The following is a 16,460-nucleotide window of genomic DNA, read 5'->3' as shown; positions in this document are numbered from 1 at the left end:
TCAAATTTTTGCGCAATCACGCAGTCTTTGATTTGAATCGTCAATTTATATGTATGTTTCTTCACATGTTTGTGCAATCACGTAATTTTTTGATTTGGTTGCTCAGTTGTACGTTTTTGGTCAGTAAGTTCAAGACATTGATACTTCTCTTGACGCAAATTGATATCTATTGTTGATAGAATTGTTGAATAAAACGGCATAACTAATTGCCGAGATAAACATATCAAGTTTTGTTTATCTTCTTCATCCCGAATCAGAATGGTGTGAAAGATTATGAGTGTGGGTTCCTTTGTTTTTTTCATAAAGTATTTGGGCCCGTACCCCACTCATGTCCGAATGGGCCACACTCCCCCTTTTTTGTAAAAGTTCAGAGCGGGTTGTTACCCGAGTGAGTTAGGACTGAGACAATCACTGTCTCTTGGACATCACGAAATTGAGTAAATCCACCACAAGGAACAACCTTCCTTGTTAAAGCATGTCAGAGAAGGAAACATTGTCTTTTACGGAAAACCACATACAAAATTTGATTGCTTCTAATCCCTTCTCAGGTATTTCTCTAAGTACCACTGCTAAACATCAAAATGAGGCAGACAGGTTAACTCGTCTCCAAAAAAAGCACATAAGGACAGAATTGCATGGGCATTTCCTTCTACAACATTTGCGGGCAGGCACAATACCTTGGGGTCTGCAAGTGAAAAATATACCAGTGATCTTTGTGGAAGATCCGGAATATAAGAAAGGCTTTAGTTACATTAATACTAAATGCAGTCGGGACCTCATGGTCCACACAATTGAGACCGCTCAACGTCTTTGCAGTGAGGAAGAAAAAGAAATTGCTGAATTATTAAAAGCAATTGCTGACAATAAAACTGAAGTAGAGGCAAAAAATGTACTTGATAAAATCGAAAAAGAAATCCAGACTTTTAAAGATATAACTATTAACACCAAAACTGCCCAGTTTGAGAAAGACTCTAAGTCATTCAAAATAGAGCAAGTATATCCCTTTTTGAAGGAAGATTATTATACTACTATTGACTCAAAGAGAGCTCTAAACTCGTACCAGGGTAGATCAAGAACGAGATTTTCCACCTTCTCATCTACTTCATCTTCTGGATCGTCTCCTGATTCCAACCAGGGTCAGCAAAACAAGAAGGGCACTAACCAACCTTTTTTAGCAAAGGGCGGACAACAAAACGTCCGCTTCAAACAACCACCATGGGAAATGCGGACAAGAAACAGATACTACAACAACTAGATGTATCTACAATAGTGAACCTGTCTAATAAAACCCTCACTGAGGACGAGAATATGATCCTCAATTTGGGTCTCAAATTCGTCCCTAAACGACGTACTGATTTTACCAAGCTTAAGCTTGAGGCATTGGATTTTTGTAGGAAAATCAGATTAAAAAAATCCTTCGCCGGGGTAGAAGCTGCAACAAGCAGTGAAACTACTGGCCTTCGAGTGAAATCCAAGTTTTTGCCTACTACCAATATTCCCAAACAGGTGTATGCGTTCGAGCAAGCAGTCTTGTCAGCACTCACAAAATTAGAAAAGAAAAAATCATTTATCAGCCACAATATCAGTAAGGGTCAGCTTAAAGCTATAAAAGATCTGAAATCAGACCCTTCCATAATTATCAAACAGGCCGACAAGGGTGGTGCAGTGGTGGTATGGCCACGCACAATGTATCTATTGGAAGGAAGGACACACGTGGACAATTTGGAATGGTACCGAGCGGTCAAAGATGACCCGGTGGTAGAAATCCAAAATAAAATTTCCTCTATCACCAAAGAGGCATTGGAGAATGGCTTTTTGGGTCCAAAAGAATACGAATTTCTAAATAAAAAGTCGCCGAGAACACCTGTTCTCTACTTCCTACCGAAGATACACAAAAATAGTACAACACCCCCTGGGAGGCCGATCGTTTCCGGCTGTGATTCAGCCCTAGAGCCGGCTTCAAAATACATCGATTTTTTCTTGAAACCGTTCTTGGAGGGGGTCAAATCGTACCTAAGGGATACTATCGACTTCATTAACAAACTCCAAGAAATGACGTTTGACTCTGAAACGCAGCTGATGGTAACGTTAGACGTTACCTCACTGTACACTCAAATTCCCCAAGATGAGGCTCTTGAGGTTATGGAAATTCATCTAGAACAACGTGAAAGGCCACACAGAGTTCCAACTGCTTTTATTCTGGCCTTGGCTCAAATCACACTCAAAAACAATTACTTCAAATTTGAAAACGAGTATTTTGTCCAAATCAAGGGGACAGCCATGGGTTGTCCCTATGCTCCAGAGAGGGCGGTGCTGTACATGTCACAGTACGAGGAAAAATTCATTCATAATGATAACCCCTATGGTGCAAACATCAAACAATGGCTACGGTACATTGATGACGTCTGGCTCCTGTGGCAGGGGAGCCAGACCAAGCTCATGGCCTTTTATGAATGGCTAAACTCGAGACACCCTGACATCAAATTTTCCATTGACTGTAGCAATCAAAGAATGACATTCCTCGATGTTGCTGTCGGCACGGAAGGGGGTAAGTTTACCACCACTTTGTTTAAGAAGGCCACAGATAAAAACACTATTCTACACTACAAGAGTGCCCACCCACAATGTTTGAAGGATAACCTCCCGTATGGGCAGTTACTCAGGATCAGGCGCAATTGCTCTGACCTTGATGGGTTCAATACACATGCAGACACCTTTTGTGATGAACTAAGCAAAAGAGGTTACCCCAAAAAACTTTTGAAACACTCTAAGAAACGAGCACGCTTTACCCCCAGAGAAGAACTTCTCAAAATAAAAACCAAGAAAGAATTGGACAAACTCGTATGTGTCACCACATATGGAACACACACGAACAAGTTTCGCCAGATCATCCTGCGTAATTGGCATTTGTTGGAAGGATTGGGTTTCCCTCTACAAAAGCCCATTTTCGCCATGAAGAAAAACTTGAGCGTTGGCCAACAAATCATAAGAGCCGACAGTTTCATACAGAAACCCAAAAGTGATCTAATTTCCAAATGGAACCTCAAACCCATCACAGGCCACCACAAATGTGGGACTTGTGTGGCCTGCACTAGTGTTGTAGAAGGAGATGAATTTTGCCACAATGGCATAAAATGGAGACACAGTTTACACACAAACTGTAAAAGTAAAAATGTGATCTACGGGATCTTGTGCACTTGCAATAAACTGTATATAGGCAAAACATGCCAACAGGTAAATGTCCGGATAACCCAACATCGCTCGCGGCTCAAGAAAAAGGTACAAAATGCACCAATGGTTGAGCACTTTGCTAACGCAAACCACAAAGAAACTGATTTCAGATGGACCGTTCTGGCTGGAATAGATCCACAGCACAAATCGCCTAACGTAGAGCAGGCTTTGTTGCGCAAAGAGGCATATTTAATAATGCGGTTTGATACTATCAACACCGGCCTCAACTCAATGAGTGAGCTATCAAGGCTGTAAACCCAGCACCACAGCGGATTTGATTCCAAGCCCGGGAATGCTATGATGGGTTTAAGTGGCATAATCTGTCATCCAGCCTGGTTGACTACATGTCCCATAATGCACCACTAAGGCACCGCAAAACCAACTCCTCCCTGATTGGCTAAGCCAGAAGGGGTGGGTCCCTTTATGCCCCTGAGAGAACCGACTTGCTTCCACTTTGTCTAATGGAATGAGGAAGTAGCGAAGGCTGCGGAATTTACAGGTATGACAAGCTGCTACCAGCGGGCCAGCGGTCACGCTGTATCTTACAGCGCTTGCTTTTTGTTCATATAAAATCAGGCTTTACCAAATGACAGTTTCTAAAATGTTAGCCTATTAAATTTAACTTAAGCCGCACCGCCGCTGTGTTCCAGCAAACAGTCAGCGCGCGCCCATTCCCCTGCAACACGAAACGTGTTTTCTAACATATACCCGCGTTTTCTTAAACAGAACCGCGGAAGTTGAAAACAACTCAGAAGGGACCCAGGCAAATAACCGACAACACTGTGAACAAAGGCACCCTTGTACCTTGCCAGTTGGGAACGTATTCAGTAAGTTATGACCCGTGTGCGTATAACTTCACTGGTTAGTTCATTTGTCAACTTCATTGAAAAAGCAAGTAACGCGCTCATTTTGCTTACAGCGCACCAGGTTCAAAACGGACATCTTCATTAACGAGAATCACAGCCGAACTTGGTCCCCCTTGTACCTGTTAACCAGGTATGAATGGTACGCCTGTTTCACAGTGAATTCAAAACAAAATTGTATACATAGTGCTTCATAAAAATCCATAATTTTTTTAGATTATCGCACAGACCGTACTGAATCACAAGAGTTTTCTGGACGAATTGATTTACCTCAAATCCCCAGAGGTACGTCTTTTTAACGTTGTACATATGAGAAAGGTTGAGCAGGTTGAGGGGAGCATTCAGTAACAAGTATCTTCAATTTTTGTGTTTTTATTAATAGGTCAACAAATGGGGAATGGAATACATTTGGCCCTGATGAGAGTTTGAGAAGAACCCTCCCAAACTCGAAACTCGTAGGCGGGCAGGATTAAATCTTAGCTAGTTTAGAAATAGTTAAAACTGTTAGGAACATTACGCCTGGTAACATCTCCACCGAGAGGTTGTTTTGTTATATGGAAGCTCATTAAAAGGCTTCATTTTGGTCAAATATTTTTCAATATCGTATGATAATGTCATGAATATTCCCTTTGCACTTGTTTTTGTATTGCATATTAGTCACATGTTCTTTACAATTTAAATGCTTGTTTTGTCAAATTTTTGCGCAATCACGCAGTCTTTGATTTGAATCGTCAATTTATATGTATGTTTCTTCACATGTTTGTGCAATCACGTAATTTTTTGATTTGGTTGCTCAGTTGTACGTTTTTGGTCAGTAAGTTCAAGACATTGATACTTCTCTTGACGCAAATTGATATCTATTGTTGATAGAATTGTTGAATAAAACGGCATAACTAATTGCCGAGATAAACATAGCAAGTTTTGTTTATCTTCTTCATCCCGAATCAGAATGGTGTGAAAGATTATGAGTGTGGGTTCCTTTGTTTTTTTCATAAAAAATCTGTTGCGGTACCCAGCATTAATCTCAGGAGCCTTCTGAGCTCGCAGACCTTGAACCAGGAGCTTGTGCTAGCATGTTGTGGGCCCTCTTTCACATACAGCGGTGAACTGTGAAGCATATATGCGTCGCAGCGGCTATTACGCTTTCTAGATACCAGTACGTTGAAAGCATCATTCACACAGCCACCTTCTCTCACGGCATCAGCATCGTGGCGGTGTAGGCTGCGCAGATCTGGCAGACACGTTTGCCAATCCAGAAGAGAACCACACCCAGAGAAACGTGCCTCTTCTTCAAACCCTTACGCTAGCCTTTTGCACAACGAGCCAGCCACTACCCTAAACATTTAGGGGGGGGGGAGCACGTACACGCTACCATTCCGTAATCATCCCTACTGACTGTACTATCATGGTTGCAATCACTGTCCACTTCACTCAATAGACCATCATTGTATGTTGACATGTACATGTCTGTGCTCTGCATACTCACCTCTGTCCGGCACATCCCCTCAAGACTTTGTATTATATACTTTTATAATCGATAATTACTTACCACCTTCTCACATACTTTGCTCCCATCTCTCCCCGCATTCTGCAGTGTGAGGCAGAGGGGCCATGCCATGTTTAGTTTGTGTACATTGCTGGGCAGGTTTCCCACAGTATGTAGTGTTGTTGTGTCTGCTAGGTGCACATGTTGTTTGTCATGTTGTATGTGATTATATAAGGTAGCACGTTTATTCACGAGCAGTGGTTTCTCCCATTTACATATCGCTGTCTTAAAGAGCATACAGACGTTTTTCTCACAGGTGAAAAGTGCGACCACAATGACAGTCATTTATTACTATCCAAGAATGTCCAACTACTTCTAAGGTTACAGCCCTCAACCTTGCATCCTTTTTTAAAAGAATGCCAACTCCCACAATCAGACCAACATTCATACAGCTTTCTAACGGCAGTTATCTGCTTCTCAAAAACATGCACACATATGGAATGTGAGCTGGCACATCGCATGTCCTTACTGTTTCAAACACAGTAACTTCCTGTGGCAAAGTCTGTTCCCACACAAACTAACTCCCAAACTTTAACTTGGTCTTCAATTCCTAATTTGAAAACAGATTTCAAGAACCAAACCAAACTAAAAGTGCTTTTGTTTAGAACAAATGTCTCCCTGACTTCTGCAAAATAAATTTAACGACTGCAGATACCACGAACTTTAAGTAAAATACACTCACTTTTAAATACGAATAGCCAAATACACTTTGTGAATTGTTACACAATGTTCAACACATGTCACACTCAAGATCTGGCACACTTTTTTAACATGGTCTCCTACAGCCTACTAACACACTTTCAAACTGCACTTCCTTTAATACCAGACTACATTCATTTGATCATCTCTGGAATAACAGGAACAGTGGCCATAATTCTAGCTCTCTTTGCGGCCATCCTACTTCTAATTCTACTTCTAGAAATGGCTACTCTCTCTGTGGTAACATCTATGTCTGACAGAATATGCCTTTACGCCAAGCTACATCAATGCTGTAAAAAACAGGAAAAACTTTTCGGCTACCTGCCTCTATCTATTATCGGAGCTAGCTACAAGATAACATTTATCTACACTTCTGCAATATGCGTACAACCATCGTGTGATTGCAAAACTTGAACATTTGACTGGCGAATGGATGTATGCCTTGCCAAAATCCCAACAATTGCTCCCGATATCCAGCAGGTAATGCATTATCTTGAAAACCATGAACGTGATTGTTCTGGCAGTGGTGCAATGGCGAATGCAATGCAAAAAGGAATCGCAGCAGAATGGGATTTCTGGCAAGCCAGCAAACGATCTCCTGCAACGTTCGACCTTTCACAACATCGCAGATTGCCTGCCAATTCAAATTGGGGTGTCAACATTCGAGGAACATTACTGTCCCTTCGAGGATATAAATTGGATCGCTTAACTTTTCTCAGACGATGGCAACAATAGCCTCTTGGAACATTACGCATCTCAAACTGCTGAAGAACTTCTGGACTGGAATCTCCAAGACTTTTTATTCTTGAATGGATTTTTTTCCATCTTTTTCGACTTTTTTCTTACATTTTTTTATAATACACTTCAATCCTACTACTTTCATATAACAACTTTCTAAGTATACTCAGACATTTGAACTCTATATTCATTATTGCCCCTACGTCTCCACTTTAACCAGGGATCGGTGATGTATGGCCTATGCAAATACGCTATTTACTTCCTAAATTAGCTTAAACCTGACACCCATTTAGAAACCATGTCTATTCTTTGTGCACATGCCTCTCTGCCTCCCTGTTATTCACAAAGCCCTTTCACACAAATTTACTCAAAGTCAACCTCTGCTCAGAACCTCAATAAAAATGAAAAAAGACAACTTTGTTTAGGACCTGGTTGGCACAGTGTGGTAATCGTAAACTACCTTTATTTTCATCATACCATTTATGCATTCATGTCTAACAGCTATTGTTTAGGTCACATAGAACTGTAACATGTAATGTGCAATTCACTGATGCAGGAGCTTCGATTTGACTACAGCAGAAGCAGTTGGAGTTTGTCTCAGCTCGACGCCTTAGCTCTCTACACAAGAATGTTTTTTTGAAACAGCTGAAGACAATAATGTATGGTTTGATAACAAAGGTACCGAATGTGCTTCTCAGAAGCGCAGTGTTTTTATTCATCCTCAAAGTTCCAATGTGAGTAGAACTAGTACCAATTCTGACAAACACCACATTGAATCTACTGTACAACAGATTGCTAACTATTCTACTGTTGATAATTTTATATTACAAAAAAGCACTGCCAAGGTACCTAAAAAGTTTGATGATTACATTTTGCAATTTCTTTTTTATTTCCTAATTTCTTAAAGGATACATGTAAGATAATAATCTTTATTGCGTGATTAATAAAAATCTTTGCAATTACTCAAAGAACAAAAGAAAGCGATACATAATCAAAGAGTTTTACAAAGCAGATAAAAGCGATAGAGAAGTTGAAAAAAGAAAGGAAAGAAACCAATCATGCAAACAATACAGTACTGTGCATTTGTATAAAAAACCTTTCACAGTTTGCTGTGTCTTTAGTTATCAAAAAAGGATTGTCTTAAAGTACCAGAGCAGATCGCGATAGATCTAGTACAGTACTGTGTATTTGTATAAAAAGCATTTCACAGTTTACTGTGTCTTTAGTTATCAAAAAAAGAATTGCCTTAAGGTACCAGAGCAGATCTCAATAAATAAAGTTCAGACACTAGCCACAGGGTTTAGGGTCGAGTTAACTATTTTCATGAAGCGCACTAGTCTACAGGCTAGTTGGATGTCTACTCCCTTGAAGCTAATCAGTAGAGCTTGACGACGAGTTCGCACACAACTTTGGTTCCAGAGCTGTGTTAGTTGACTCCTTCTGGCTCTATCTAAAGCCTTGCAGCTACATAACAAGTGCAGAACGTCCTCCTTTGGGTTATCACAGAGCCTACACTTAAGGTTGGAGTCCAAGCGTTTCCACGGGGGGGAGATCTACTTTTGATGGGATTACCCCCATCCTCAACCGCATAAAGTCTTCCTTCGCCTTCCTTGAGAAGCCGGTGTTGAGGTATGACTGTGGTAAGGCGCTGGTATAGTCTTGAATCACGAACCACCCATGGGACCTCCTGGTTAGTGCTGCTTTGTCTTCTTCCAAGGAGATTATTTTCACAGAAGGAGCTTAAAGCATTTGTGTGAACAGCTCGAATCCCAAAGGTCTTTTAGCGCAATGGAGTTTATAGCTTCTTGGAGGTAGACCATTGCAGGTGATTCTTTATTTGTTTCTAGCTCTTTCCAAAGACGGGCATTCAGAGAGCCTATTTCAGCGTTCCATACTTTATGCCAGCATTTTGCGTATGCACCCTTACGTGCGATTTGCTGCTTCTGTAAGCCGAACTCCAGCCTTAACTGTGCTGGAGAGGTGTGTGGAGGAAGCGTGAAAAGTATTTGCAGTGTTTTGCTTACCACGTTGTCTAAAGTGACATTGTCTCTCCCGCTCATGCATTCACTGCCGTATGTTATCGACGGCAACAGTTTTGCACGAAGTATGTCCAGCAAGGGGATTAAATTAGGACCCGCTATTTTGTTTTTAATGCTTTTTAATGCAATGGCAAGAGAAATCCCTCTGTTCTTTATTGATGGATATATGTGGTAATTGTATCCTACTGTTATTTTCCTGATAGAATGTAGTGTCATTCAAGTGTAATAGCTATTGCTAATGTCACATGCAACTGTAACATGTAATATGCAATTCCCTGATGCAGGAGCTTACGTTTTGAATACAGCAGAAGTGGTTCAACTTTGCATCAGCTGGATGCCCTAGCTCTTGCACCAGTGGGTCCAATAATTGGCACTTAAATAAAGACACTTTCTATATAATTTTCAAACTCCATCCCTTTATTACACACAGCAACTTTCTTAGGCACACCTCATTCCACTATTTTTCTTCTGTGGCAGTGAAACATTCTTTATTATACTCTTCACGGTTATTTCTTTGTTCCTGCTTCTTAAAACACTTCATTCGACCGGTAGGGGTGTGTAGTTCGCTTCCCACTCCCTGTATTGTATAAACGCACACTAACACTACTTACACAGGTATGCTACAGCAGCCAGTGTCCTACAGCACCCACAGCACATCACTTTACAGCAATAAACTCACGACTTACACTCACAGTTTCATCCCCGAGTCTTCAGACCGGTACCAGTGAGTAGTTTGCTTCCCACTCCTGCTATATTCTAAACGCATACTAACACCACCGTCACACATATGCTACAACAGCAAGTATGCTACACCGCAGAGAGTACATCAGTTTACAGCACTCAGCTCACAGCTTAGGCGCACAGATTCATCCCCGAGTTTAGCTGTACCTCACCTCTGCACCATCTCACTCTAGACATAACAGCACTTACACACAAGGGTAATTACTTTGGTTCTGCCAGTATACTACAGACCACTCAGCTCACAGTTTAGGCATACACTTTCATCCCCAGGTGTACCGGCACCTCACCTCACCACCATCTCACAGTGGGCAAAACAGCACTTTCACACCGGTAGGAGTAAATACTTCGATTCGGCCAGTATGGTCAGCTTTGCAAATAATAAATGGGTCAGCCCACAGCCTTTGCAGTCCCAACCTACTCATCCAATCAGAAACAAATTTTACCCACAGTACTGACTTGATGCTTGCTACATTTAGTAAATCTAGAAGGGAGTCTCTGTACTCACATAATTGAGGCTTAAGCCATAAATGGTTCCAATAAACGAGTGGTCTAAGTGTCGGCAAATCTGCAATTCTTTTTATACCTAAGTCAAAGTATAGAGGCATTAGAGACAAACTGGTTAGAACAGAAACTGACTGCCTCACAAATTTGTTTTCAGCAGTGGATAATAAAGAAGCATCAGTGGAATCCCAGGTCTCAGCACCATACAGTGCAGCGCCTTGGGCCTTAGCAGGATATACTTTAAGGGCCAGTGAGACAGAACTTAAGCGTGTTTGCCTATGCAAACTGATGAATGCATTCGACCTATGCTTGAATAATAATGAGCTTTTACTAAGTTGCCCTAGTCATCTAAAATTTTCCATAACTTTTACCCCCATATAGTCAAATCTCTGCACCCTTTCTAAGAGTTTTCCACCTACTCGTATGATAGAGATTTTAACCACTCCTTTCCCAAGCACCATATATTTGGTGTAATTAGCCTTAAGCTCCAAGCCCCTAGACATACAGAAACCTAAGAATTTATCAACCAGGAGCTGGAGCCCCATTGGTGTCTTGAAAAGAAGGAGGGAATCATCTGTGAATAAAAGAATAGGTACCTTTTTCGTGCTCTGAACAGGAGAATTATTGCTACAGTACACCTAGATGACTACTACATCATTCATAGAAAGGGTAAATAGCGTGGGGGCAAGAACGCGCCATGGGCGCATGCCACGCTGAATAGGAATGCGTTCAGTTAGTTCACCCATATAACCATAGTGAACCTGGGCAAAATTGATTTTGTGGAGTTGAGACATAGGTGAACCAGATACCGAGGGACCCCCATAGTTGATAAAACATTCCACAACTTATTCCATGGGAAAAGCAGCTCTGAGATCTATAAATGCAACGTAAAGCTTTTGGTGACATAATAAAACATATTTCTAATACAATGTGGCAAATCTAAAAAGTTGGTCAGAAGTACTAATCTTTGGTCAAAAACCAGCTTGAAGGGCACCCAGTTTGACAGTTTCTCAAGAGGTTGTTCAGCAAAGATCTTCTGTGCATTAGCTATTTAACTGATTGTTCTGTAGTTTGAGGGGGCACATGCATCACCTTTTTTTTATATTGTAATAACCTCGGCTCCTCTCCATGAGTCAGGGATCTCACCCCCCAGAAATGCTTTGGCATTCTAAAGTAAATTTTAAAAACTGTCCAGATCTGGAGCTCTGATTTACATAGATCTCCTGGGATTTTATCTGGGCCAGGTGCCTTAGCAGAATTAAATGAGGCAATAGCTTTATTCTCCAAGCTAAAAACAACTGGGAAAGCAGCTTCTATGGCATCAAGACAAGATGTGTCTAAAATAGTCCCCTGTTGCTGCTCAGCCATGAATTATTGTGATCGTTTGCCTCATAATGATCAGAGAAATGGGACGCCCATTTTTTTCCGCAGAAATATGATAGTGGTAGCTTTTCACTATTTCTGTTCTATATTGGGCTACTGTATACCAAAAGGACCGATTGTCATTTGTTTTACCAACAGACAACATATCTTTCCAGATTTTTTTGTCTCAATTCTTTTTTACTGGGTGTAAAGCAGATTTGTAAATGAGTCTAGCTTCGGCTATTAGAGTCCAGTCACCACCTAGAACAGCTGACCTCAAGCAGCACTTAGTCTGCCTGCAGGCAAGATCGTACCATTTTACCTCTTTGCCAAAGGCTGGTTTCTTGAGAACCACATCTTTGTAAAATACCGTTTTGTAGCTGTTTGAATAACAAACTATTTGTATTTAGAACTGAGATTTCTGTTTGAATTAACCCCACATAGTTTGATAGCATTTTTTTATTGGAAAATTGGCCACAAGACATAATGCCAACTACTAGCTAATATGGGTTCCAGCACTAATGTGTAACATATATTTGTTTTTCTTTCCAGGGACGCCCCAGTTAGTCCACTGTCTGGTCACTGATCCACTTTCATTTTGACCTGGAGTGGCCACAATCTTACATCTCAGATAACAAAATCAATGACACTTGTACAGAACGCTCTTCTGAAAGTAGGGACTTAATCTGGATCAGAAGTGGTACATCTGTTACATGCCCTCAGCCCTCTACCAACCAGTAGAGAGGCTAATTTGAGTGCAGTGGCTGAAAAATTAACTTTGGGTTTTCAAGTTAATGATGCAATGCCCCACATTTCATCTTCCTCTTCTATTATCTCATTGATATATGAGGATGGCCAATCATCAGTCAATGCTATTTTTGTGTTTGGATGTAAAGAGTCTAAAAGTTCTTCCAAAATAGATAAAGTGGGAAATTCTTTACTTTCCGGAATCATTCTTACATATATGTGTATAAAAAACAAACTAAGCCCTGTGGGGAAAGTAACACTAATCCCCAGCAAGTTAGGACATATTGACTGAAATATACTGTATGAGCGAAATACATTATTCTTAATTAGAATCAGAAGACCCCCAATTGCCCTCCTGTAGAACTTGGGGGGTTTTGCTTCCACACTAAAAGTAATAAACCTATCTACAAACACTTTTTCAATAGCACAGGTATCTTGAAAACATGCAAACATCATGATCACAAAGATATAACACCCAATCAGGATCAACCAATTTTGAAGAAACTCCTGCCAGATTCCAAGATAGTAGGCTAATAATAGATTGTGAGTAATTAGCCCCAACTAACTCAGAGCCCAAATTGATAACTGGGCATTGAGTTCCCTCTCCATGCATGGTAATATTGTCATCCACCGGTCTCCACGAATAAGACCTGTGTCTGGCTTTAGCAGAAGTTTTCACTGGACTACCTGTGCATGACAGGTCAGCTGTAATTTCTTTTCCCCTCTTTTTAGCCTCACTTCCATCCAAGAACTCAAGACAACCAGATATTGCCAAAGTAGGGCTTCTGTTACCATTATATAAGAGTTGATAGTGACACCAATTGGATAATACACTCTCAGATAATACACTCTTGGGGGTAATCAAGGAGACACTATAGCTGGGATATTCAGTTAATCAATTGGGTTCAGATTTGACAATTCAGTGAGCAATGAACTGGCATTACCCTGCTGGGTTAAATTTGGAGTATGCACAATAGAGCCTTCAAGAATACTATGAGGGGGGGAGTGCTTTCAGTTCAATTCACAGTAGCCCCCCAGAAGATGACAGGTTTGAAGTTCAAAGTCTATAAGATTCTTGACCAAATGGTAAGCACACAATATAACCTGAATGCAATCATAAGGTCCTTGGACTAATTGCTACACACACCAGGACTTATCGCAAAGCCTGAGTTGAATGGACAATAGACATCCTCACCAAAATAGTAATCCAGGAATCATAGCACATGCCTAGTGATGAATAAACCACAAAGCACCTCCTGTGGGTCTGAAAGTTTGTCAGGTTCACTGGAGTAAAAACAAGGGGATGTCAAGAAAAGTATTTCTGTACAGGATGGCACAGAATGGCTGACTTATGCACTTGAAGTTGGAACTTTAAAGTGACTGCTTCCTCTTAATGGTGAAACCTGCTTCTTTCCGAATCACAAATAAGTTCAAATTGAACATCTACACAGAAATACATTTCTGTTCTTTAGCAATGTGGCATTCCATAATTTCCAATTCCCAAAAAGAAATAGGCTCAAAATGACAAAACTCTGGCCATGGTTGTATGCAAAAAAAGAATATACACAGAAATATATTCTGATATATATATTGTGTTATAAATTTATTTGAAAAAAATCATATTCTGGTACCATTCACTGGCCATAAATATTTGAGTGTCAAGCATGGTCTTATTGAGTTCTGCAGAAAGACTGGGGCTAGGCAATGAGCTCAGATACTGGGCTAATTGTTTCTGCCCAGCCTTTCAGTTACCAAAAACAGCAGGTCGTTGCATTGATGCCACTATGAGCAATGTCAGTCAATGACAACTGACTGATTCTGAATGTGAAGTAGTTGACGCAATGCCCAACAAAGAGAAAGGTGCCTCATCACCCATAAACTTTCTCATTATATTTCCTGTATCCAGCAACAGACTGCCTGTGTTCATGCTTTAGCAACAAGTGCAGAAGACCAGCAAAAAGTAAGTTGCACAAATAGGTGAGGCACCACCAAATGTTTTATACAAATGTCAAAAACAAGGGGCACAAATATATATGCTGCTTGTAAAAAGAAACTAATTGTACAATTTGAATGTTTATTGTGGGCTAAATGGCATAACCATGAAATAGTTTGCAACTGATACTTACCAGCACACTATGCAGATCAATGCATTGCTATGTTGATTTTATTGACAGTCTTTTACATTTTGCTAACTACCAAAGTTTTGTCCTTTAGAGGAACTGTAAATAACAAGTGTTAAAATCCCCCAACTGAATTACACTAAAGTTATCAATAGTGGGTGATAGAGGAGTGAGCCTGCCTTACAGCATACAAATGTGTGGATTACACTCAGTAGTAAGCCCTACGTTGCTGAGCTTTCTTATCTATAAAATAGATTCCTTTTGTTCAGGGAACAATCCATGCTCTTCAGAAACAGTTAATTAAATATGTAAGAAAAAGAACACTATAACAATTCAGTGTAACCTTTCAATGAATTAATTAAAACAAATAAAAACACATATACATTTATGTCTCAAATGTGTCTCTAGCACAGAACAAAAGTGAATTAGTTATTAGAAAACAACCAGCTGAGATAATTGTTAGACTTGTCCTTCTCTTCAGGGCCATCGGCAAACTTTTTGCCATCACCTTCTGGTTTTCCGAACCCATTGTTGTTGACTTCTAGGACTCTGCACACTTTACCACTGCTAACCAATGCTAAAGCACTTATACTCTCTCCTTTGAACATGATAACTTGGGGTTACACACAATTGGCCTATTTATTTTACTTGTAAGTCCCTAGAGGTCCCTAATAAAGTGGTACTACATTTACACAGGGCCTTTAAATTAAATGCTACTAGTGAACCTGCAGCACTTCTTGTGACACCCACTGACGTAGCCTTCTTGAACTTATCTCACTCCTCTCATTGCAGCCTATGTGTGCAGTTTTAAACTTCCATTTTGACCTTGCAAGATAAACCTTTTGCCAGGTCTAAACCTTCCTTTTTAATACATATAAGTCACCTCTTAGGTAGGTCCTAAACAGCCAATAGCGCAGGGTGCAGTGTGTTTAAAAAGGTGGACATGCACTTTTAACATTTACATTTCCTGGTAGCAAAGAACTCTTAAATTTGTTTTTCACTTCAGCAAGGCCTACCACTCCCATAGGATAACCGTGGGCTGCCTTATTGCATTTAATATGTATTACATTTTAATTGGTGACAGGTGAAGATTTCATGTTCGTGTCAGAGAAATTATAATTAAAAATACTCCTAAATGGTAAAGTTGGATTTGAACTTGCAATTTGGAAAATGCCACTTTTAGAAAATTGGCATTTTTCTGACCTAACGATTTGGTGCTTGCAATCGGTTCCTGAGTAACATGACTGTGTGTAGTTGACAGATGAACTTTGGTATTCCTCCCAGGAAGCCAAACAATAGAGGGAGTAGGTGTGCCTGGATGGGCCATCAACTGGCAGGATTGGGGGACGGAGCTGCGCAGAGCCCTACTTACACTTGAATAGGCTGTCTCCTGCCTCCACACAAAGGGCTGCATAACAAGTGCGGCATACCACCTGTAATTAGTCTGGAGCCAGGATATGGAAGGCAGAATGCATGGGGACTTCAAAAGGAAACCTTAGAAGCTTTTCCCTTTTCAAAGGAAAGCCCAGGTATAAATACTGGACCACAGACATCAACTCCTGAGTACACTTCTGGATCTGTGGATACCCTGCAAGGAAAAATTACTGCAGTGCTGCTGAAAGAACTCACACTCCGATGGATGGCTGCTTCCATCCTAAGCTAACCTGCTTCCCTCCTGCCTGTGAGGGAAGGACTGGACCTGCATCTGTTGAAGCCAGGACCCCAAAGTGATTGCACAAACTATTTAACTGGCCTTCTGACTACCAGGGACAAAAGATGCTAACAACCTTGACCCCAGCACCTAGACTCTACCATCTGTTAATCCTACCATTTCAAGTGGTGCCACCCCAGTCCTGGACCCTTGGAAGTGGGC

The sequence above is a fragment of the Lissotriton helveticus genome, chromosome 4_1 (assembly GCF_964261635.1).
Source record: "Lissotriton helveticus chromosome 4_1, aLisHel1.1, whole genome shotgun sequence".
Classification (NCBI taxonomy): domain Eukaryota; kingdom Metazoa; phylum Chordata; class Amphibia; order Caudata; family Salamandridae; genus Lissotriton; species Lissotriton helveticus.
The sequence above is the reverse complement of the archived record's forward strand: the minus strand, read 5'-3'. Positions refer to the sequence as shown.